Genomic DNA, 26,398 nt, shown 5'->3' with positions numbered 1-26,398 from the left:
TATTGGTGTGATTATCACATAATGGTTGGCCTCTATATCTTTGATTTTTTATTAATTGTTTTTATCACGACTATGTATTCTTTTTAATCTTGATTTTCCATATATCTATGTATATGTTAAGGTTTTGACATGAAAAAAATATGCATTTGTATTCTTGAATTTCTGTATATCTATGTATATGTTAAATTTATATATGGTGAACCTATTCTCTTCTCTTGAGTGAATTTTATGGAAAACTTGAAGTGAATTTTTAATAAAATGTATAAGAACTGAAACAATGGATATTATCTATTATCTTTTCCAAAGTATTATTGGAGAGCTATTAACGGTCGTTCATCCATCCAACTTTTTGATGGATTAGTCGGTTCAAGCTTCTCAAGAACAATGATCTATTTTTCTCGCTTTGATCTCTTTTTATTCATAAAATATAATTATTATTGGTTGTTATATTTAAGTCTATGTATTTTTTTGAAAGCTTATTTTTTTTTCAGGTTGCTCAATATCAAGAATATGTGTCCCATGAAGCTTATTTAGGTTTATCTATTTTTCTTAATAAGAAAAATTACTTTTCGTTATCACGGTAATTCAACATAACTTTTTTATAACTTGGTTCGTTTCAGGTTCTCACGGTTCCTTTTTAAGTATATGATAATTAAAGAAAATGGCAGGTTTTGATTTCTTTATTTTGGTATTTTTGGTCAAGGCTATAATAGTTGATTGTGATTTTACCACCGATCGAGAGGTAATAAACTATAGTATGTTTCCAACCCTAATTTTTAATCTACTTTGTTGGTTCTATTTACGGCTCTCAGGCGGGGGCCTTTAATATATTTGCCGGTTCAATTTTTTTTCCGGCTCTCACATTGTATTAATTTCAAATAATTTAACCATTTGTGCATGATAGTCTTCATGCCCAACTTAAGTGTAAAAATTTCACCACCTAATTTATAAAATTTTATTCGATTGAATGCTAATTTGAAAATCTTATATAAATTGTGCCCGTTGTAAGACTAAGTTTTTCATCTACTAAATCCTATAACATTTCTGAGTATGGTTGATTTATCAACTTACATTGATCATCTTTGGTACATAACATTACATAAAGTATTTTCTATATCCTAGGTGGAAAAATAAACTAGATAAATATGTTTTTTTAAAGAATTTTGATTTGTGTTGTTTTTGTTGATGAAAGTGTAAATACAATATAACGAACTACATATTTCACAATAAAATACTACATATTTCACAATAAAATTCATAAGGTGGAAAATAAAGAACGTAAGGACAAAAAAATTATGCCTCAATTTAAAATGGTTCAGACTTGTTGAAAATCAGTTTCCAAACCATCTTGAGTGACTTTTTCCTCTAGATAACAAATTTACTTAGGATCTGTTTGTTAAGTAGTACACAACAAAACAAGATGCATTATGCTTATTGTGTATTCGGCTAATGGTAATTGGAAAAGAATGGATTTTCTTTTGTTATTCTTTTTTCTTTCTATCTCTCATCGTTCCAAGAGATATGAGTTCCTACTCACCTTACTATTGAAAATAATCCAAGATAATTTGTTACAGATGAAACTTTCAAAACATTTTCTGAAAAAGCTTCAATTTTGGATTTTTATTTTATAATTAATTTTCAATCATCTTCTTAGGACTCAACGTGGAGAAGCGATTTATATAATCTGGGCTTGGGCATGATGTTTGTCCAAAGGTTGGCCATGGATTTTTCTAACATATCAACCAAAAAATTTGTAGTCAATGAAACAGTAATACTTGTCGCCGCCGTTTTGCGCGGGTGCACATCTAGTATATATATACCAAACAAAGGTTATATATATATATATATATATATATATATATATATATATATATATATATATATATATATATATATAACCTTTGTTTGGTTTTGATTAAATATTTACGAATATGCATGTAGTAACATGTTACAACATATATAGTTTGCTAAAACTGGTGGGGGTGGGTATCATACTGTACAGTGTACATACCATATTTATGCATTGTCATTTTTTTTCATCCTACAAACCTGGTGGGTGTCATATCACACCATATTTTTGCATTGTCGTTTTTTTTTCACCCTACAAACCTGATGGGTGTCATAACACACCCACCACAATACATATTTTTATGCATGAAGTATAACATTTGAAGGAGTGACTTTTTTTTTTCCGTAGGATAATTCGATAAAGTTGTAATACATTGTATGCATACCACACTTTTGTTTTGGGGTCCATACGGTGTTTACCGCATACCGCACTATACCGCGGTATTCGGTATAGTATAGTGCACACCGTATGATTTAATACGTAATTGGTCTTTTGCTTTGTCTCGATAAAGTTGATTTTTGACGCAAACTAGCACAGGCCAATTTTACCAAATCATCTTTGGCTGTGTTTTTGGGTTTGACCGAACAGTCTTTTTCTTGTTAGCTTTTTTATTTTCCTTGAGATCGAATTTTGTACAAACTAATTAACAACCCAAAACAAGTATATCCTTCTTGAATGATTTGGTTGATTTAAGTATATCAAATTAGGACACCGCATTAGTTTATAAAACCGGTCATAAAATACATTTTTACATATTTATATATGCAACTAAGTTTTTTTTTGTGTGCAACGAAATCAAATGCTTCTTGACATAAGTTATGCAATCCTATTTCAGCATTTTAATTACAAAAGTTGCATCAATTAATTAATGCATGTAAGAGAACAGTCACACATTATATAAAGTTACAAAAAAAAGAAAAAAAAAGAAAAGAAAAAAAAAAAGAGAGACTATGGGTCCCACCACAGCAGATGACCAGATGACCTTCCGGCCAGTATTCCAGCAGGGCCATGCCTTGGTCCCTCTGACTCTGAGGGCTTAGGTCTCCCTCTCCCTCGACTTCTTCCCTCCCTACACACAATCAAAATTCAAAAGTAAATAAATAATTAAAAAAGAAAAAAGAAAGAAAAAGAAGAAAAAAAATGTCAGCTACAAAATACAAATAATGTAAAGAAATATACAAATCAGTGAGTCAGTGAATCACCCAACCCAACTAACCTTATGATTATGACCCACCTACACCTGTATTCCCTTCCCGCCCTTTGCATCTTCACCGGTCACCTACTTCCCTCAAATACAAATTCAACCTCTCCTCTGGTTCCGACGGGGCTCGAGGGTTCTCGATTGGAGGTGGTATTTGCAAATGCAAATTATGTAAAGCTTAAAAGGAAAAAATTACCAAGCCACTTGATGATATAATAATAAGAATTTGTATTTGTATTTTTCACTTTTCTATACCACATATAATATAATATAACCTACACCTATCCAAACCACTGCAATAAAGATATAATAGTCTCATGTTCCTTGTTTATCTGACTTTTATCTCAAATGGCCCACTTGCTTTTTCACCATTGCTTTAAAGCATCCCAATAATAATAATAATAATAACTAGAAAGGTTACCCCGCTACGCGGGGCCAGAAGGTTGTTTCCGAATTGATAAATATGACAGACATAGAAAGTGCAAGGATGAAAAGTCCGGGCTTTGCCCCGGACAAAAAATGTAAAAGTTTTGACTGCAATGACCAGAAGTGTGAAAATGGCTAAAGAATTAAAGGGGTAGGAATTAGCAACTTTTTAGAAAAAGGATCAAAGTTGTCAAACCGTTAAAGTTTTGTGGCCAAACTTTAAATATTAAAAGGTTCCAAAAAAGTGTAAAAATATTGATTGCAAGGACCAAAAGTGTCAAAATGGGTAAAGAATAATGACCAAAGTTGCCAAAAAACATCCAAATTTAGTATTCCTAACTTCCATCAATAATACAGAGACAAATTCTGCCAAAAAATGGAGAGTTGAATGGAACACAAACAAAAGGACATGAATAAATTAATTAAAGAAGTACATGGACCGGATATGTAAATCAAGGGACCAAACTTGGTTAAAGTATCCCAAGTTTACTATTCCTTTCTTCCACAACTTTAATATATATATAATAATAACCCTTACTAAATCTTAAGTACTAATTTTTTTATAAAAAAATTAGACAAAACTATATTTTTGGTCCATAAAGTTTATGTCTCATTGTACTTTTTGCTCAACTGTTGCATAACTAGTCCCTATTTCAAACTAAATTAGCAAGGTTAGTCTCTTGTACTAACTCCCATAATTAGATAGGGAAAACCACTCTAAAACTCTATGTATTTTATCTCAATACCTAAATAAGCCATTATATTTATTTTATGTCAATTTTAACCATTATTAATATCAAAACCGTCTAACCTCTCTAATTTATGCGGTAAACCCTAAGCACGTTTCTTATCACTCTACGGGAAAACCCTTCGTCATTTGTAGGTTGCCATCGAACATACCGAAAAGAAGAAAGGAAGCAGGCTCGAGCATAAATCTTTGTCGGTCAGGGGAAGCTTCACGAAAACAAGGTAATCGATCAAGCTGTGTTGTTTAATCTGTTTGTCGAAAGCATGAGTTCCCGTTGGAAAGGAGTTCCTACATCTAATTACTTGATGGTTCTGTTGTGGAACTTGACAACAAGTCAAAATAAGCTATCTTATATAGCCTTAACGAGCTTTCCTCTTCCGCATTACGTGTTTTGGGTTTTGCATACAAAGAAGATCCTCCACAATTCACTACATATAATGGTGATGAAGATCATCCTGCTCATAACCTTTTATTTGATCCATCAAATTACTCTTCAATCGAAAGTAACTTGATCTTTGTTGGCTTAGCTGGAATCAGGGCAAACAACTATATGCTTAGTCTTCATTTCTATACTTAGATTTACAAAGTACAACGTCTTAAAGTAAATTGCGGTATTGATTTATCCGTGAAGGATCCTCCATGTAAGGAAGTTGGACAAGCCATTGAAGACTGCAGTGCACCTAGGATTCAAGTGATTGTGATAGCAGGAGATAACAAGAACACAAGTGAAGCAATATGTCTTGAAATTAGTGTATTTGGTCAACATGAAGACATCAGTTCAAAAAGCTTAATTGTCATGTACTGGGCAAAACTGTCTTGTTTTGAGACAAAAATGCAACTTGTAATGTGTTTGTTTCATTTGATTCTGTTTCTTTTATTTGGTTCAATTTAAGTTTCTTTCTATTTAGTTTTGTTTGGTTTGGACAAAAACATGTAAATATACTTAATTTTCTGTTAATGGTGGTCGTTTGGTGTGTTAAAAACCCAATTCCTCACCAAGGGCAAAATCGTCAACATCATAACAAACAGAAAAATGTACTCTTGAAAACATGTAATTATAATCATTTTTCTGTTAATGGTGGTTGTTTGGTGTGCTAAAAACCCAAATGATCATCAAGGGCAAAATCGTCAACATCAAAAAAAAAATTGCAACATAAAAGTGTTTGTGACAACCGTCAAATTTCGGTCAAGTCAAAGTCAAACAAAGTCAACAAGTCAAACCGGTCAACTCCAATAACCCTTGTATGTTAGGGTTTACGTTATGTAATCACTATACAATTCGCTATTTTAATGAGAAATCATCATTTGAAAAGTTCATGTGTTTGATTTTCCTTAGCCTTAACAGTGCTAAACAACGAACCAAAGCGATAAAACACTATTGCACAATCATCGGGATTGTGTACGACACTAAAACACGGTTTAACGGGGTTTACGAACCTTGCGTTGTGAAGCCGGACACTCAAATTAATCACAAACGAAACCTCTCTAAATCGTTTTCACTCTATCTCTTTCTATTTGAAATCTCTCCCAAATCTCTCCCAAAGACGGCCCCTTTTTACCGGTTTTTCGACTACGACTTCGTTTTAACTCCGTTTTTCATTATTTTAACGTGGGATTTTCACCCAAAACTTTATTTTATAAACTAAGGCCCCAAAATATATAAATCTCCAGGGTTTTTATAAAAATGTATTAAAAGAATTGGTGGTTGGACTAATTATTGAGGGAATATTTGTTTTTCCTTATTTTATGACAAAAGCAAGCCACCACCACCTCACTCTATGATCATCCACTCTTTCCCACTACTCCTTGTCACCTTAGTGGACCTTTACACCAAATCTCCAGCTCTTCCCACGTTCTAAGAGCTGGAGGATTGATCCTCTCTCCTCATTCTCCATAAAGTTCTTTCATTCTACACTTAGCAACCAAAGGACACTCTCCAAAATTCTCTCATCTTTTCTCTCAACTTCAAGAACTTCAAGGCTTTCTCCAGGGATTTCTTCCTTCAATTAGTAAGTATCTTCATCATTCACATAATTATTAAACTCCATTCTACTCAAATCATTAATATCTTACACAAATTCCATCTTATTCGGTGTTAGATTCTCGAATCATCAAGACATCTTCTTAGTGTTCTTGGGTTGAACACTTCCTCTATCTCACTTTCATCTACTGAAATCACATAAGGTGAGTTCATACCCCTACATTTACATGTTTTCTTAAGTTTTAAGGGGGGAATACAAGTAAAATCATCAAGAACACAATTAAACTTTTTCTAACAGATTACATCAGAAAAGATGGACTTTAATCACGGACTGTTTTGGTCAACTTAAATATTTTAGTTTTCAAAACTATTCCAGGTGCAAGTAGTTCAAACTCTCTTAGCTTTAAAATGGCTACTTGCACATCTCCATATGATGTTTCTACAATTTATGGTGATTTTTACAAAACTGCCTATCATTTCAGAGGCAAACCTGGACCAGCCTGTGATTATGGACATTTTGACCTCTGTTAGAGATCACTAAAAATCATGATAAAATTTATGAACAAACTAGACTCATATTCCAAACTCTCATAATTTGTGGATTTGGATTTGGGGCTTTGATGATTTTTCTATAAATTTTCTAAGAACAGTAACAGAAACTGTATTCAACGAAAAGTTGCTGTCAATTTCATTTCACCTTGTAACATGTTGAGCAAGGTGTATATCTTTATGTGATTATATGTTATTGCAATATATGACATTTTATCTTAATATTTTGACACACATCAGTTTACAAATGGATTTGGACATATAAAATATAAAGAATAACAAGTGATTATAATCAAAGTACAACCGATACATTCAAACATTTAATAAACTATTTTGAATATAGTTTGCATACATTACTACGTACTACCCTTGGTTGATAAACTATAATAGGTATAGTTTATGATACATTACATAACACATACATTTAAAAATGGTACATTTATACAAAGGATATTTTCATTAAGCAAGGTACGGCCATACGGTACCAAGTTTTCATAACACGTAATTCCGTTAATGACTTTGTGAGACATTTACTTCAAATTACCATTAAGTCCTGTATTGTAACCAGAGTCTCCTTGAGGGAGAGCGTGATAGTTGTGTATAGATCTATATTGGGTTTGACAAACCCACACCTAAACTGCATGCAACAGTTAGACCGATAGGTCTGGGGTGACAAATGTCATAACATTTCCGACGCCTGAAGAACGTCGTTTTAGGCAACCTTGGTCATAGTATGGTTATAATAAACTCACATAAAGTATTAATAAACATTGGAATTTATGGGAACTTCATTAAAATTTAACGAGTTTATGTCGATTTAAACTTGTATTGTTTTACTATAAATATGACAAATTACTTGTACATTTCGGTCTTTGGGTTTTAAGACTACATTTACACATTAAGGAAAATATTGGATTTTCTAACACAAATACTACTTTTACAAATGAAAGGCTTTTAATAATACCAAACAAAAACTTATGAACTCACCAACCTTTGTGTTGACACTTTTTCAAACAACTTGTATTCTCAGGAAATCATTAAACAGGTAACCAAGTGCTTTTGAGGATGGGGCGCTAAGGCGTCTACTATTTCATATTTTGTCAACATATTGTAATTGATTCGTAAACATGTAATTCATACAATGATGTCACTTTTTCAATTATATATATGTTGGTTGTGTTTGCTTCAATTACTATTACAATTGTTGTTATGATACTATACATGAAGTCCTCCACCCCCGGACGTTTCCGCCATCCTTGGTTTGGGGGTGTGACAGATTGGTATCAGAGCACAGTTTATAGTAAATTAAATATATCAAACCACATAAGATATACAAACTATAAACACAATTGGGACTAATAGTCTCTGATTTGTGCATTTTTCAAATAAATATACTCTTAGAAAATAAATGATTTTCTTGATTAAAGTATACATACATACATTACATGCTCGCATGGTATCATAACTAGCGAAAACATAAAGCAAAAGAAGAAGAGTTGAACATTTTGAGTATGCCTTAGTATATGTGGATTAAATCTGGGAAGGATATAGCCTGATCAACTATATCTGTCCGGGAATTGACTTGCATATACCAGGGGATGGTCAGGATGGCCAACAAATCTAACAAACCTAATAACACACTACAAAAGGATACTTTAAGAACTCAAAACTAAACATTTACAAATACTATAGGAGTATTTTGTGTTACTATAATAAATTATCTGAGAATTAAATAGGTCTTTATTTATAGATCAATAGCTGCTAAGTGGATGCGCTAAGGTCATATGTAACTAAGATGCTATAGACTTAGAATTTATGTATCTTTGTTTCACTTCCTGTCCTTGCTTGGTTGTGGTCTTGGAGTTAGGGTCATCTATTCGAAGGACTATTATATCTTAATCACATATGACTGGTATGCACTTTGCAACTAATTAAGTAACCGATAAAGATCATTTTAAAATATAATATATTAATTATGTCCCGACTAAATTAGTATATGTAAAACTTTTACAAACAGTCATATACTTGGAAACAAGGAAACTCAAATAAAATATTTTATACTTTCATTTTACCTCATAACCCAATGTATTGGGTCAATTAAAAGTATAAAATCGTATGTATCGTAAACATACTGGAAAACAACGTAATAATATACTTTATGTATAAAAGATTTCTCTTCCTATAAATATACTTTTACTAAAAGTACATTGGTTTACGACTTATGACAGAACCATGCCGCCAAGGAGAAGACCAAGACCTTCCGGTAACACAGCAACACCTCCTCCGCCGCTGCCTCCACAGTTTGATCCTGCGATGTTCCAGGCTGCAGTAACAGCAGCCGTAGCGGCCGCAATATCGCAGATAGGGACAAACGGAGCTGGTGGTTCTGGATCGGGTGCTACAAACTCTAACCACGGAGACAGTGCGTGGCGTACAAGAGAGTGTTCCTACAAAGACTTCACCAATGGCAAACCCGACAACTTCAATGGGAGCGGGGGAGTCATCACTTTAATGCAATGGTTTGAAAAGACTGAAGTAGTCTTTCAAGTGTGCTCTTGCCCCGAAGCGAGCAAAGTTAAGTTCGCAGCCTTCACTTTCACCGGCCGGGCCCTTACTTGGTGGAACTGTCGGATTAATTCACTTACTCTCGAAGTGGCTAGCTCCATATCCTGGGCAGAACTAAAAACCTTGATGATGAAGGAGTACTTCCCGAGAGGTGAAATTCAAAAGCTGGAACAAGAACTTTGGAACCTCAGGATGACGGGCTCCGACCTTGAAACCTACACCACCCGATTCAATGAATTGGCTCTCCTCTGCCCAACAATGGTTACTCCGGAGGAGAAAAAGGTGGAGCGATACCTTTGGGGACTGTCTCCCCAAGTGCAAAGTAGTGTCCTGGCTTCAAGGCCAACTACTTTTGACAGTGCCAGGGAGCTGGCACAACAACTTGTTGACCACCGAGCCGGTCATAATACTACAACCACCACCACTGATCAATCAAAAGGGGGAAACAACAAAAGGAAGTTCTGGAACCAAAAGAAGAGCCAACCAGCACAGGACCCCGCTAAGAAGCAACAAACTGTTGCTGTCCATGCTGCCACTAATGCTGCCACTACTGCTACCACTCCAGCACCACCGAAGCCATATGCTGGAACCCTACCTAAGTGCAACAAGTGCAACTTTCACCACAATGGTGCTTGTAGGGAGATGCACTGTAACAACTGCGACAGGAAGGGGCACGCTGCTCGTTTCTGTAAAGCGCCGGCTCGACCAATCAACCAAGTCGCCAGTACGGGGGCAACCCGAACCTGCTACAACTGTGGAGACGCCGGTCACTTCAAAAGAAACTGCCCCAAAGCACAAGCCCCTAATGCTGGTGGAGTAGGAAGAATTCTGGCAATAGGACATGGGGAAGCAGTTGAGGATCCCGCGGTGGTTACCGGTACGTTTCTCCTCAATAACTCTTATGCATGCGTACTATTCGATAGTGGAGCGGAGAGGAGTTTCGTGAGCCACCAATATAAACAATTACTTGAAAAAAATCCCCAAGCACTAAAGGATACTTATGTAGTAGAAATGGCAAATGGGAAAGTAGAACGTACTAGCGATATATACTCAGAGTGTACTCTCACTCTAGACAACCATACATTTAAAATTGACCTGATGCCGGTCACGATAAAAAGCTTCGACGTAATCATCGGGATGGATTGGTTAGTTCCTCACCGTGCCGACATTCTATGTTACGAAAGGGTCGTTCGCCTCAATCTACCAAATGACGAAACCCTTCTCATCTATGGTGACAAACCTAGTGCGAATTTACAAATCATCTCATGCATCAAAGCCCAAAAGTATCTCCGGAAGGAGTACCACGCCTTCTTGGCCCACGTAGTAGACAAGAAACAAGACGTGAAAGACATCAAAGACATCCCCGAAGTGTGTAACTTCCCGGATGTGTTCCCAGAAGATCTTCCTGGTGTACCACTCGCACGACAAGTCGATTTCAGAATTGACTTAATACCCGGAGCTACCCCCGTAGCCAGAGCTCCATACCGCCTCGCACCAACAGAAATGCAAGAGTTGTCCAGTCAGTTGAACGAGCTTTTGAGCAAAGGGTTCATCAGACCAAGCTTCTCACCTTGGGGAGCACCAGTCCTTTTTGTAAAGAAGAAGGACGGATCCTTTCGCATGTGCATCGACTATTGGGAACTAAACAAACTCACCATCAAGAACCGATATCCTCTACCCCGAATCGACGACCTTTTCGACCAACTCCAAGGAGCAAATTTCTTCTCAAAGATCGACCTAAGGTCAGGTTACCATCAGCTACGAGTTCAAGAAGAAGATATTCCCAAAACTGCATTCAGAACTCGCTATGGGCACTACGAGTTTGTGGTGATGTCCTTCGGTTTAACAAACGCACCTGCGGTATTCATGGACCTAATGAATAGAGTGTGTCGACCCTACTTAGACAAGTTTGTAATCGTATTTATCGACGATATCTTGATCTACTCGCGAAGCGAAGAAGAGCATCGCCTACATCTACGCCAAGTGCTAGAGACACTAAGAGCGGAGAAGCTTTATGCTAAGTTCTCTAAGTGTGAATTCTGGATTAGAGAAGTGGATTTCCTTGGCCATGTGGTAAGTGAGAAAGGCATACATGTGGATCCCTCCAAGATCAAGGCAATCGAGAATTGGTCAGCACCCAAGACGCCAACCGAAATTCGACAATTCCTTGGGCTTGCTGGCTACTACCGAAGATTTATACAAAACTTCTCCAAGATTGCGAAACCACTCACCACCTTGACGCAGAAAGGTGTGATATTCAAGTGGGAAAATAAACAAGAAACTGCTTTCCAAACGTTAAAACAAGCCCTATGCAGCGCACTGATCTTGTCTCTCCCAGAGGGAACCGAAGACTTCGTAGTGTACTGTGATGCTTCGAATCAAGGCCTCGGATGTGTGCTCATGCAGAGAGGGAAGGTTATCGCGTATGCATCAAGACAGCTTAAGACGCACGAGGTTAATTATACTACCCACGACCTGGAATTAGGAGCAGTAGTATTCGCTTTGAAGATCTGGAGACACTACCTCTACGGCACGAAATGCACTATCTTCACTGATCACAAAAGTCTTCTGCATATCCTCAATCAGAAAGAGCTCAACATGCGACAGAGGAGATGGGTAGAGTTGCTGAATGACTACGAGTGCGAAATTCGTTATCATCCGGGCAAGGCCAATGTAGTGGCCGATGCTCTAAGCAGGAAGGAGTACTCGGGCCGCCGAGTAAAATCCTTAACAATGACAATCCATTCCCACCTGACCATACAAATCAAGGAAGCTCAACTGGAAGCTTTGAAACCAGAAAAGGTGGCAGGAGAGACATTAAGGGGAATGGATAAAAACTTAGAAGTCAAGGATGATGGAGCACGTTATATCATGAACCGGATTTGGACACCGAAGTTCGGTGGACTCCGAGACGTCGTCATGAATGAAGCACACAAGACTCGATACTCCATCCATCCCGGGTCGGATAAGATGTATCTGGACCTCAAGAAATTATACTGGTGGCCGAACATGAAAGCTGAGATTGCTACCTATGTGAGCAAGTGTCTGACTTGCGCCAAGGTCAAAATCGAATACCAGAAACCATCCGGGCTATTACAACAGCCGGATATACCTTAGTGGAAGTGGGAACGAATAACCATGGACTTCATAACCAAGCTGCCTAAGACATCGGACGGGCTTGACACCATATGGGTAATCGTAGACAGATTGACCAAATCAGCACACTTCCTACCGATAAAAGAAACCGACAAGATGGAGAAGCTGACTAGAACGTACATCAAAGAGATTGTACGACTCCATGGTGTGCCGATATCCATTATCTCCGATAGAGATAGTAGATTTACCTCACGGTTTTGGCAGTCTCTACAAAAATCATTGGGAACTAGGCTTGACATGAGTACGGCCTACCACCCACAAACCGACGGACAGAGCGAACGAACCATTCAAACGTTGGAAGACATGTTAAGAGCTTGTGTGATAGACTTCGGTAAAGCATGGGATACCCATCTACCGCTTATCGAATTCTCCTATAATAACAGCTATCATACTAGCATCAAAGTGGCTCCATTCGAAGCTCTTTACGGTCACAAATGCAAATCACCCCTGTGTTGGGCTGAGGTGGGGGATACACAGCTAGCTAGAGGGCAAGTCTCTAATAGCACCCTCACTGGCCCTGAAATCATAAGGGAAACCACAGAAAAGATCGTTCAAATTCGAGAAAGACTGAAAGCGTCTCGCAATCGGCAAAAGAGTTACGCAGACAAACGACGCAAACCCTTGGAATTCCAGGTGGGTGATCGTGTACTACTAAAAGTTTCCCCTTGGAAAGGAATGATACGATTCGGCAAACGCGGGAAACTAAATCCAAGGTACATCGGGCCATTCGAAATCCTTGCTAGGATTGGGCCAGTAGCATACAAACTTCGATTACCTCAGGAACTCGACAAAGTACATCCCACATTTCACGTGTCGAACCTAAGGAAGTGTTTGTCTGATGAGACACTCGTAATACCACTCGACGAAATCGAAGTAAACGAAAATCTCCACTTCGTGGAGGAACCAGTCGAAATCATGGATCGGGAAATCAAACGAACGAAACAAAGTCGTATTCCCATCGTGAAGGTCCGTTGGAACGCTAAACGAGGACCCGAATTCACCTGGGAACGCGAGGATCAGATGAAACAAAAGTATCCACATCTCTTCCCAAACTCTTGAAATCCCAGTCAAAATGAAAATTTCGGGACGAAATTCCTTCTAACGGGGGGATGATGTGACAACCGTCAAATTTCGGTCAAGTCAAAGTCAAACAAAGTCAACAAGTCAAACCGGTCAACTCCAATAACCCTTGTATGTTAGGGTTTACGTTATGTAATCACTATACAATTCGCTATTTTAATGAGAAATCATCATTTGGAAAGTTCATGTGTTTGATTTTCCTTAGCCTTAACAGTGCTAAACAACGAACCAAAGCGATAAAACACTATTGCACAATCATCGGGATTGTGTACGACACTAAAACACGGTTTAACGGGGTTTACGAACCTTGCGTTGTGAAGCCGGACACTCAAATTAATCACAAACGAAACCTCTCTAAATCGTTTTCACTCTATCTATTTCTATTTGAAATCTCTCCCAAATCTCTCCCAAAGACGGCCCATTTTTACCGGTTTTTCGACTACGACTTCGTTTTAACTCCGTTTTTCATTATTTTAACGTGGGATTTTCACCCAAAACTTTATTTTATAAACTAAGGCCCCAAAATATATAAATCTCCAGGGTTTTTATAAAAATGTATTAAAAGAATTGGTGGTTGGACTAATTATTGAGGGAATATTTGCTTTTCCTTATTTTATGACAAAAGCAAGCCACCACCACCTCACTCTATGATCATCCACTCTTTCCCACTACTACTTGTCACCTTAGTGGACCTTTACACCCAATCTCCAGCTCTTCCCACATTCTAAGAGCTGGAGGATTGATCCTCTCTCCTCATTCTCCATAAAGTTCTTTCATTCTACACTTAGCAACCAAAGGACACTCTCCAAAATTCTCTCATCTTTTCTCTCAACTTCAAGAACTTCAAGGCTTTCTCCAGGGATTTCTTCCTTCAATTAGTAAGTATCTTCATCATTCACATAATTATTAAACTCCATTATACTCAAATCATTGATATCTTACACAAATTACATCTTATTCGGTGTTAGATTCTCGAATCATCAAGACATCTTCTTAGTGTTCTTGGGTTGAACACTTCCTCTATCTCACTTTCATCTACTGAAATCACATAAGGTGAGTTCATACCCCTACATTTACATGTTTTCTTAAGTTTTAAGGGGGGAATACAAGTAAAATCATCAAGAACACAATTAAACTTTTTCTAACAGATTACATCAGAAAAGATGGACTTTAATCACGGACTGTTTTGGTCAACTTAAATATTTTAGTTTTCAAAACTATTCCAGGTGCAAGTAGTTCAAACTCTCTTAGCTTTAAAATGGCTACTTGCACATCTCCATATGATGTTTCTACAATTTATGGTGATTTTTACAAAACTGCCTATCATTTCAGAGGCAAACCTGGACCAGCCTGTGATTATGGACATTTTGACCTCTGTTAGAGATCACTAAAAATCATGATAAAATTTATGAACAAACTAGACTCATATTCCAAACTCTCATAATTTGTGGATTTGGATTTGGGGCTTTGATGATTTTTCTATAAATTTTCTAAGAACAGTAACAGAAACTGTATTCAACGAAAAGTTGCTGTCAATTTCATTTCACCTTGTAACATGTTGAGCAAGGTGTATATCTTTATGTGATTATATGTTATTGCAATATATGACATTTTATCTTAATATTTTGACACACATCAGTTTACAAATGGATTTGGACATATAAAATATAAAGAATAACAAGTGATTATAATCAAAGTACAACCGATACATTCAAACATTTAATAAACTATTTTGAATATAGTTTGCATACATTACTACGTACTACCCTTGGTTGATAAACTATAATAGGTATAGTTTATGATACATTACATAACACATACATTTAAAAATGGTACATTTATACAAAGGATATTTTCATTAAGCAAGGTACGGCCATACGGTACCAAGTTTTCATAACACGTAATTCCGTTAATGACTTTGTGAGACATTTACTTCAAATTACCATTAAGTCCTGTATTGTAACCAGAGTCTCCTTGAGGGAGAGCGTGATAGTTGTGTATAGATCTATATTGGGTTTGACAAACCCACACCTAAACTGCATGCAACAGTTAGACCGATAGGTCTGGGGTGACAAATGTCATAACATTTCCGATGCCTGAAGAACGTCGTTTTAGGCAACCTTGGTCATAGTATGGTTATAATAAACTCACATAAAGTATTAATAAACATTGGAATTTATGGGAACTTCATTAAAATTTAACGAGTTTATGTCGATTTAAACTTGTATTGTTTTACTATAAATATGACAAATTACTTGTACATTTCGGTCTTTGGGTTTTAAGACTACATTTACACATTAAGGAAAATATTGGATTTTCTAACACAAATACTACTTTTACAAACGAAAGGCTTTTAATAATACCAAACAAAAACTTATGAACTCACCAACCTTTGTGTTGACACTTTTTCAAACAACTTGTATTCTTAGGAAATCATTAAACAGGTAACCAAGTGCTTTTGAGGATGGGGCGCTAAGGCGTCTACTATTTCATATTTTGTCAACATATTGTAATTGATTCGTAAACATGTAATTCATACAATGATGTCACTTTTTCAATTATATATATGTTGGTTGTGTTTGCTTCAATTACTATTACAATTGTTGTTATGATAATATACATGAAGTCCTCCACCCCCGGACGTTTCCGCCATCCTTGGTTTGGGGGTGTGACAGTGTTTTGGTTTCTCTTTTGTTTGACTCGAAAATTTGAAGTTATTTTTTAAGGGGAGCAGTTCTTGTCCACATTGTTACTAATGCAAGTGTTAATTACAGTCATGTTCTTAGAAGTTAACAAATTGGTCATTAGATATGTTCTCTTTTTTGTCTGTAACATCCCAACCGTCAGGTATCATTATCACTCCATTTAAATTTCATGTTTTAATGTCTACTCGACGAGTTGACGCTGTGACTCGTCGAGTAGCAGCGGGCCAGGGCACGTCAATTAATGAGTGACTCGCCGAGTCGGCATGAGGGACTCGACGAGTAGGAGCTGCCAGTGGAAACCCTAATTTTCAGGGTTTTTGCACCCTATATATTGGACCATTAGCGCCTCCCATTATCCTTTATCACCCCTTGAGACCCAGAAACCCTAATTTCCGTGAGTGAGAGCTTGGAGAGTGTTTTGGAGCTTTGGGAAGTGACTTTTGGGAAGGAAATTTGTAGATCAAGAGGCTAGCATCAAGATTTCTGTGTGGATCCAGATTCTACTTCAGTGTGGGCACGTTTTGGAGGTAACCAGCTGTTACCTTAACCTCTTTTTCTTCTAGAATCATTCATATGTGGAAACTAGGGCTTTCTGTAGTTATTCATGAAGGGATTTTTGGTATGGGAGCTAGATCTGAAGTTGAAACTTCAAATCTGAACCTCTTTTGAGTCCTAAGTCCATAAAGTTTCCAGCTCTTGCAAGGATGAGACTCTCCTAAGGTGTAAATCTCCATTAGAAGCTTAGATTGGTCATTTAGAGCCTTTAGGGCCTTGCATGCGCGTAAAGTTTGCAACTTTACGTGATAAACATGCCTTAGAAGCTTGGATCTGTAATCTGGAACCTTGGCATGGCTTAAAAAGTGTCTGCATGGATGAAGGTCTGCAAGGACTCGGCGAGTTGCATAGTCAACTCGGCGAGTCATATGAAGATGGTCATGAACTCGCTGAGTTGATGAACAAACTCGACGAGTCCGTTGAAGATTGCCTTGAACTCGGCGAGTCGTTCGAAGACTCGGCGAGTCGGCTAGGGTTTCTCCCAAATTCTTGGCCACGTATGAACTCGACAAGTCAAAGGGGAACTCGACGAGCCAATCAAGGATTTCACGACTTCTCGAGTTCAGGAAGGACTCGACGAGTCGGTGAACTACACTCGACGAGTCGAGTCAACATGGACTGTTGACTTTGACTGTGGGCTTTGACTTGGACCAAGAGTTGACCAGTTGACTTTTGAGGGTATTCTGGTAATTTGGAGATTTATGAAGAAGGGTTTTATGGTAACTATAGGTAGTGGAGTTCGTGTTGGTGATCCGGGAGTTGAGCTTTCTAGTTTCAGACGACAGTTGCGAGGTGAGTTATTCTCACTATATCAACAGGGTCTACGGCACCAAGGCCGACCCTTTATGATTTATATCCTCGTTATGGGATGTTATAATGCTATACGATATGTTATATCGGTTGACTGTTATGAATGCTAGTGTATGATATTTATGTGCACATGTTTATTGGTTGGGGAAAGGGTTGAGGCAGATCCTGCTGTGTGCAGTAGGCCAAGACACCCTGGGCGGACCGGGTAGACTGTAGGCCCGGGCCGGGCAAATCTAGTCAGGCCGAAGGCCCAGCGAACGGTCCGGATAGGCTGAAGGCCCTGAGGAGGGTGGTCCAGACGTGCCGAGGGCTCGGAGAGCGGCCTAGATAGACTGAGGACCGGGAGTCGGTCCAGTCAGACTGATGGCTCACTATGCATGTTGTATATGCTTGCTTGTATGTTTATATGATATGGTTATATCTGTATGGCGTTGGTATTTTGGGGATATCTCACTAAGCTCTTGGGCTTACAGTTTCAGTTTATTGTTTCAGGTACATCAGGGGATCGCGACAAGGCGAAGGCGTGATCGTACAACTCCTCATGTTTTGTCTATGTTTATGGGAAAACTCTGATATAATACATTTTGGAAACAAAGTTGTAATGATTTTTGATGGTTTGAAATGTTTTTAAAAAGTTTAAATTTGTTTGAATTTTTGGGTGTTACATTGTCCCTGTTCCGGAATCAACATGTTCTTGTCCGGAATCAATCTCCCTGTGCAGCTGCTGTTACTGTTCGTTTTTTGATTCCATTCCAATCTTCATTCCATTATATTCATAGTGTTTTAGAGAGATTAAGGTTCGATTTCTCTAAACAAACAGTAAACATCATAAGGAAAAAAACCTCACCACAAGCAACGGAAGTAGTCTTAAGAATGTTAATGGACGTGTGCTCTTGGGGAAGAAATAGAATGAAAACCGTGGAAGCTGGTGGAACTAGAGATAAACGGGGTTGAAAAGAATGTGTCGGAGTTACTTTTTTGTCTCTTGGCTCACTTGTGTTTATGTGCTGGTGGGAGAGCTCAGTTATTTAAGGTTGAAAACGAACGTAAAAGAAGAAGAGGAAGGACATCGTAATATATGAAGCAGGAGAATTAGATGCAAAACATTTTTGTTACCGATTCTTAAGGATGACCGGGTAGGTTTATTAAAACAATAAAGGTGAGAAATAATAATGGTTAAAATGGACATAAAATAAATATAATGGTTTACTTAGGCATTGAAGTAAAATACGTAGGGTTTTAGAGTGGTTTTCCCAATTAGATATGTACTAAGACAAGTTAGGGCTAGCTCATTTGGCTAACAAAGTGTCTAATAAAGAGTTACTAACAAAGAGGTCTTGGGTTCTATCCTAGGCATATACTAACCTACCGTTCAAAATAATAATAATAATAATAATAATAATAATAATAATAATAATAAAAGATATGTACTAAGACATTAAATTTGCGTTGATTTAGATTACATCATTATGTTTTTAATTGTTCTTTATTAAAATTACGTATTTTGAAATTATAATAACTATAGTTTTTCAATTTAAACTTTTTTTGATTATGACCTTACTTATTGAAAAATCTAAATTATAGTGGTAAAAAATATTTTATATTTGCATAATAATGCTATAAGTAGATAAACTAAAAGTAAAACAAAAGTATCCTAAATAGAAATACTAGAATAAACGTATCAATAAAAATATATGCTATTATTTGTTACAGTTGATTCTTTTTATCTGTTTGTTTACAAAAACTGATAGTTAATATTTTTTTCCTTTAGTCTGCAATGAAACTTTTAATATCCGGTTGGGCCTCATTCTATCCGCAGCCCGCAGGTGTTGTTCGTGTGGCCCAACATTCTCCCACTTTATTTATTTTTATTTTTTATTTAATATTATTTAAATTAGTCGTTAATATTAATATTATTATTATATATATATTAAAGTTATGAAAAGTTTTAACAGTAAAGTGACACCTTTTTTTTGTCAATTTTGGTCCTCCAACTTACAACATTGACCCTTTATCTTTATGTTTTTGTTCACAAACAACCCTTTCATTTTGGTTTGAATTATTATTATTATTATTATTATTATTATTATTATTATTATATACATGTTAATTTTGAAAAACCAAATAAATAGTAAAGTTTTGCCCCTTCGGAGTTTGGCCACAATTGTTTGTGATATTGACACTTTTGGTCCTTTGGCTGGTTGTTCAATGCTTGCTTGTGTGTTTTGGGCACATGCTTTGTTCTTGTGCTATAGTCCACCACCTCAATATTAAAATTAGAGATGCTCTAAATCAGAAAACTGCAAATCACATAGACTTCTTCCTTCGTTTGTGTAACATTCGAGATTTGTTATGTTTCCTTTTTAACCTTTAATGCAAAATTTCCTCTCAATTTAGTCCCTAGCTAGTACGTAGGGCGTACTCTATGAGTACGCTTAGCGTACTAGCTCACTTCAGGATCGCGGGTTCACCCACGTCCGTGGGGCGTACGTGGGAGTATGCATGGCATACGTAATACAGGGGAAAACCCTAATTTTTAGGGTTTGTGCCCTACTTAAGCAACTTATAACACTCTAAAAACTTCTAATGAACAACCTCAATCTCTCCTTACCCTAATATCGAAACCCTAAGTGTCATTTGTGAGATTTGAGCTTAAAGTGAGTTTTGGTGGTGTTTTTTGTGAAGTAGAAGAAGAAGAACACTTGGAGGTTGCTTGGGAGTGGTTTGAGCTTGTAGATCCATATTCATCTTCATCTTAGCAAGCTATTTGAGGTAAAAATCTCTCATCTTGATGGTTCTTTATGATAGATCCAACTTAGGGTGTTATCTGTGCATTTTTGGGTCTTTTAAGCCATATTTGAGGTTATGGTCTACTCCAGAAGCCATGGATGTTATATCTTAGCACATTTGAGGTCCATTGCCCATAAAAATGCAACCTTTATGAGTTATTTTGGACCATGCATGTGTTGGGTTCCTTGTTATGGTTCTCCTTGAGTTTTGGGTCTTATTAAGACATGCATGAGAGTAAAGTTGCAAACTTTATGTGTTAAGTCACCATTAGGATCAGATCTGAGAGTTTGGCATGATGGCTTAACCGATTAAGTGTTTAATGGGTTGGATTGGTTGTTGTAACATCATGTTTATTAAATAATAAAATAGATAAAATTTATGAACGAATAGTCGCCCTAAATCCATATTATTTAGTGGGGTGTTGGTTTTGGGGATCCAAATGTTATAAACTGTAAGTTTCGGATTGATTTCATAAATAATTGTGAAGGCAGGGACTACTTTGTAAATTATTGGGACTTAATTTGAAAAGATTTTGGAGGCTAGGGGCCGAATGGTAACTTATGGACTCCATTTGAGAATAATTTGTAGAGGAAGGGCTGTTTGGTAACTTTAGACTTAAAATGAAAAGAATTGTGGGAATAGGGGTATGAAAAGTAAATTATGGGCCTTGGTTTGCAAAGAAGTTTAGGGGGAAGGACCATTTCTGCCATTATGGCAATATGTTTCATTGTGTCGGGCATATAAAGCCAACGAAACCCTAACCCTACTCTCGGATGGAACAACCGCCACCTTCCCTCCTTCTTCGTCTCCGACGCCGCCACCATTCACCTCGTTCGTTTTTCCGACTGCCATGCACGTTCTTCCGATCAGCCGTGGCCGCCAAGTGACTGCCGAACCCTTGCCGCCTTGCTGCTGCCATTTCCGACGAGAAGAGAGGCTGAGAATCGGAGCCGGACGTCGTGAGTCGTCTTCGTTTCACCTAAGTCGCCAAGCAACCGTCGATTCCCAGCTAACCGCCACCTCCCCCGCTGTATTCACTCCTCCTCCTTCTGTAGTTCGTCATCACCGCGTCTCAGCTTCGTTGGCGCCGCCGCTGCCCAGTCCCGTTGAAGACCAAGTCGTCTCCGGACACTAGGCCTCCGTTGCTGCTGTGAACTGTTGCTATGGCCGCCTCCTAGTGTCTCTTTTCGTTTCCTCTTCAGTCCCGTCGTCAGCCACGTCCTGCTATCGCAATACCGCCATGACTGTCGCTGTTATGTCGCTTGTGGTGCTGCTGCCGTCGCCAAACGCCACCAGGTAGGTGGCTGGATCCATTTGCAAGCAAGAAAATGTGTGGATGTGTGTATTTCTGCTATAGAGTGTGTTGTGTGTCTGTGTGGTTTGTTTGGCCGGAAAACCGGGAAAGGCCACCACCACCACCGCGAGGTGATGGCTGCCACCATGTGCCACCCCCGGCCACCACTAGGGTGGCTGTGTGTGTGTGTGTGTGTTTGTATTAGTGTGTGTATGTTATTAGGATTTTGCTTTGTAATATTGTAACCGATGCGAAATTAATAAAAGAAACTCGTAACCACCACTGTGAGGTGGCCGCCGCCGCCGTGAGCCTCCGTTGACCACCACTACCCGAGTTGGTAGTGGGTGGTGCCCATATAAGGAAACCCTAATAGGCATAACAAAACCCTAATTGATCTAAGGACTTAGTTTTGGGCCTATTGGGCTATGACTGGGTTGGAAACCCTAATTAGGGTTTAGAGAACCCTAATATTGGAATTATTGGTTTGGACTTATCGGGACCCGCATTTTGGACCATTGGAGTGAAGTTGTGACTCAAACTGTATGTTTGGACTTAATGGATTAAGTCCTTAATGAGTTAAGTAGGAACACTTAACCCTAATTGTCATTTTATGTGAAAAACCCTAATTGGGTTTGGGTTCTTATTGGGCCATTTATTGGACTAAGCTACTAGGGGCCTTTATGGGCCAATTGGGAGCATATTATGGACTAAGGAAACTATTAGGCCTTAGGATAAGACCAATTAGAGAGGATTGGGCCCAATGTGGAAAATTGGGCCATAAGTGGGCCATAATTGGGCCTTGAGGACTATTAGCTATTGGGCCATCAGAATGCCCAGTAATTAGACTGGACTACATGGTTGGGCCTTAAGATAAGCCCATATAGAGGTTTGGGCCCAATTTGGAAAATTGGGCCATATGTTGGGCTTTGGTCCATGGTTTGACTTTTGGGCCTTTGGATTGAGCCTTGGACTGAATAAAGCTAAGTTAGGGTAAAGTAGTCTTTTACCCCAAGTATGGAGTTGTGGTTATGCATTGGAACCCAATTACTGATTGGGTGTTATTTTAATGATTGACAGCTCGAAAATTTGTCATCCAGCGGCTAGAGTTTTGTCTGCGGGACTTCAACAGTGCGAGGTGAGTCTCCTCACCATACCAACGGGTCTAAGGCACCAAGGCCGACCCATTTTATGATATGTGTTATGATAGTATGACATTTGCATGGAATACCTCGGGGGGTTCCCGAGGCAGTAGACTAAGACCATGTGGGGGTTCCCATGACAATTAGTTATATTTGTTATGTGGTATGATAGCTATTATGTGACATGTGGTATGCTAGATATTTCTGTGATATGTGGTGTGCTAGTTGACTCTGTGTTGCTTGCATGGAAGACCTAGGGGGGTTCCCGAGGCAGTTGGATATAAGACCATGTGGGGGTTCCCATGGCATTCCAGGCTAAGACCATGTGGGGGTTCCCATGGCAGTTATCTAAGACCATGTGGGGGTTCCCATGGCATCCGGTGTAAGACTATGGAGGGTTTCCATGGCACCTTTATATGTTGTATGTATGGCTTAGGGTTTGTATATGTGTACTGTTAATTGATTATGTGTTATGTTGATATGATATTGGTATGGAAGACCTCGGGGTGTTCTGGAGGCAGTTGGATATAATACCATGTGAGGGTTCCCATGGCTTTCCTAGTTAAGACCATGCGGGGGTTCCCATGGCAGTGGGCTAAGACCACGTGGGGGTTCCAGTGACACCCGGTGTAAGACGTTGGAGGGTTTCCATGGCTTACCTATATGTTTATATGCATGGCTTGTATAGTTGATATGATTTATGTGAGTATGTGAATAAGACCTTGGAGGGTTTCCATGGCATCTTCATATGTGTATATGTATGCTTATGCGATTGTTATGGTTTATGTAGCTGTTATAGCTGATATGGATTATGTGGTTATGTGGATTGTGTGGGGTATGCTCTGGGGAACTCACTAAGCTTCGTGCTTACAGTTTTGTTTAAGGTTTTAGGTATCATCGATTTGGAAAAGAAGGGCTCGGATTGATCGCAGTGCACACACCTATGATTTCCGAAATGAATGATTTTGGGATAAACTCTGATAAATATTTTACTTAATGATGATTTGAAATGTTTGAAATAAATGGTAACAATGTTTTAGCTATATTAAAAATGAAATTTTTACCCCTGATTTTTGGGTCGTTACAAGTTGGTATCAGAACCTTGGTTTCAGGGATTTGGACATACTTTAGGGTGAGTATGAACTCATACTGAGGATCTATAAAGTTTTCAAAAGAAAAATGTTTTTAAGTAAAGAATTTCTAAGACAAGAAAGGGTGTGGTGCATGCAAAGCCGAGCTCAAGTAAGTTTCCCCATAATACCCATATATGCTATCTGTTATGACTTGGTTTATGAATCTGAGAATCACATGCTAGGTAGGGCTAGGGGAGATGCCTTTATATGTTGTATGAGCTGGTAGACTTGCATGCTAGTGCTGAGTAGTCAGCGATAGATTGGCCTGATATGCGATGCTTGTAGCCTGAGGAATATTGGATGCCATGCTAGAATGAGAATGATTATTGGTATTAGTAACTGCTACGTGTATGCTTTTAAAATTGTATACGGTTAGGATCTTATAGTCTTAGAATAATTGATTTGACCTTATTTCATGTTCCTTGTCTGGTTGTGGTCCTAGGGTAGAGTCTATTATTCGACAGTCTATTAGATCCTTTTCTGTGTATAATTTGCATGCATAAGGCAGCCGACAGTGAGGATGGATGGATGTGGATAGCACGAGTTGCGATATGTGGGCTGAATGTTCTATGATAGTCCGTTAGATCGGAGTGCTACTGCACGGATGTTTCTTGCTTTGTGCTTTGTGGAACTCTTGAGTGATGGGAGTCAGCTACTAAGTGGATATGACGATATCCAGGAGGTGGATAGCTGGCATCATGGGGAGTTCCTCAGCAGCTGATGGCAGGGTGAGGTTGGGAACCTAGGAAAGCCTAGGATATGCTCCAGTGAGTTAGTAAGGTGGTTCAGTGAGGTTGGGAACCTAGGGGAGCCTAGGAGGTGCTTCGGTGGATATTGTATTGCTTTTTAGCAGACATTTAGTACATCATGGGAGTAGGTGACTTAGAGGATTCGGGAGGATCCTGGAGGAAAGTATGGATAGGTGTGGAAGGTAGTATTGGGCCCGTACTACTGAAAGCACATGATCCATACTCGAATCGGGGAAAGTCTTGGAGAATCTAAGAAGCTTGGGAAAGAGAATTAATTGTTACGATTGGACCGTGGGGATAGCTGTTGTGCAGAATGCGGATGAGCACGCAAGGGGAAGGACCAGGGTTTGGTCCCGACTCCGATGGAGAGCCAGTTAGCGGAAGGACTGCCATGATTTGGAGTTCGCCTTGGATCTCTTGTATCAGGCGGCAAGGATTGATTGTGCGATCTATTGCACTTTCAGGATTAGATACAATGTCTTGGGGGTAGTTTGTAGCCCGGTTTAGGGCAGAGATTGCTTCAACTACTGCAGTTCGGTCGTGGACGATTGAGCTGGTGAGTGTGCCAGGGTGCGAGACCCTGAATGATATGATTTCTAGAGCTCGAGAGCAGGGATTGATTTGGAGCGCATTGGGAAGAAGGGACCAGATCGGGTGCCTATAATGGAGGGTCCTGGAAAGAGACCCAAGAGTTCGGGTCAGCTTTGAGAGGCCAACATGGTCGGGTTCAGTGTAGTACTCGCGGGAAACTACATGAGGGAGTTTTTCGTTTCAAGGGTTTCAGTAAGTGTATCTTTGGGTTTGTTTCCCCGCTTGTGTTTGGGCTATACCCTCGAACATTGTCATATGCCCTTTGCATACCGTGAGTTACGAGGTGATTAGTGAAAAGTTGTTTCTCTCCTTGTTGGTTCGGAAGTGTTCGACTGAGCTTTAGGAGTTGTGTGGTCTTTTGGGGTTTGGGCTAGTAATAGAACACTAGCACGGGAAAGCAGCAGGTTGTCAACAGTTTGGTTATTAAAGAGTAAGAAGGATTGAGAATCCTTCAAATCTCATGTATTGTGAAAACTTAGTTGAATCTAAGTGGGGGAGAATCGCGCATGTATTCAGGACAGGGGCAGGTATCAGACCAGGATGGGTTTCTCATCCCCATCGAGGAAAATGGCGGCCAAAGTGGCTATTTGGTTGAAGGTTGTGTGAGTTTTGAGTTCGGTAAAACTTCCCGTCATGTGGATCGCGTCTTCTTGGGGGCTTTATAACAAAATTTGGGAAAGCAGGTCGGGACTCTAGTTATGAATTGAGTTCAGTTCGGGTATTCGGTCGAGTGTGTGATTGACTCTGCATGTGTTTCGAATCGATAGATTAGGGGTAAGGTATTGGGATACGGTTGTGTTAGATTGAACGTGTTGTAAGACTACGGGGGAGCCATAACATTCACTAATGGTCAGTAGGGCGAAAGTGTTGTAAGACTACGGGGGAGCCGTAGCATTAACTAGTAGTCGGATAGTGTGGAGAGTGTTGAAAGACTGCAGGGTAGTTGTGGCATTTACGGATTCGTTCAGATGACTTAGGCCAGTGTGGGCCAGTTCACAAGGTTGTGAGTAAGTCACAAAATAATTGGAATCAGGGAACGGTAGGTCGAAGGAGACCGAGTATGACGTAAGACTACAA

General features: G+C 38.8%; 1 long non-coding RNA gene across 1 annotated transcript; it reads right to left on the bottom strand.

Moving 5' to 3' along the window:
* Positions 1 to 2,661: 2,661 nt before the first annotated feature.
* Positions 2,662 to 3,382, bottom strand: LOC145126288 (uncharacterized). The gene is made up of 2 exons (XR_013716387.1): positions 3,066 to 3,382; positions 2,662 to 2,918 (listed from the first exon to the last, which is right to left on the bottom strand). It is a non-coding gene; the product is annotated as an uncharacterized LOC145126288 (long non-coding RNA).
* Positions 3,383 to 26,398: the final 23,016 nt, after the last annotated feature.

This window comes from Lactuca virosa, chromosome 7 (assembly GCF_052849685.1).
Source record: "Lactuca virosa cultivar CGN04683 chromosome 7, Lactuca_virosa_CGN04683_v6, whole genome shotgun sequence".
Lineage (NCBI taxonomy): Eukaryota > Viridiplantae > Streptophyta > Magnoliopsida > Asterales > Asteraceae > Lactuca > Lactuca virosa.
This window is presented reverse-complemented; position numbering and strand designations above follow the sequence as displayed.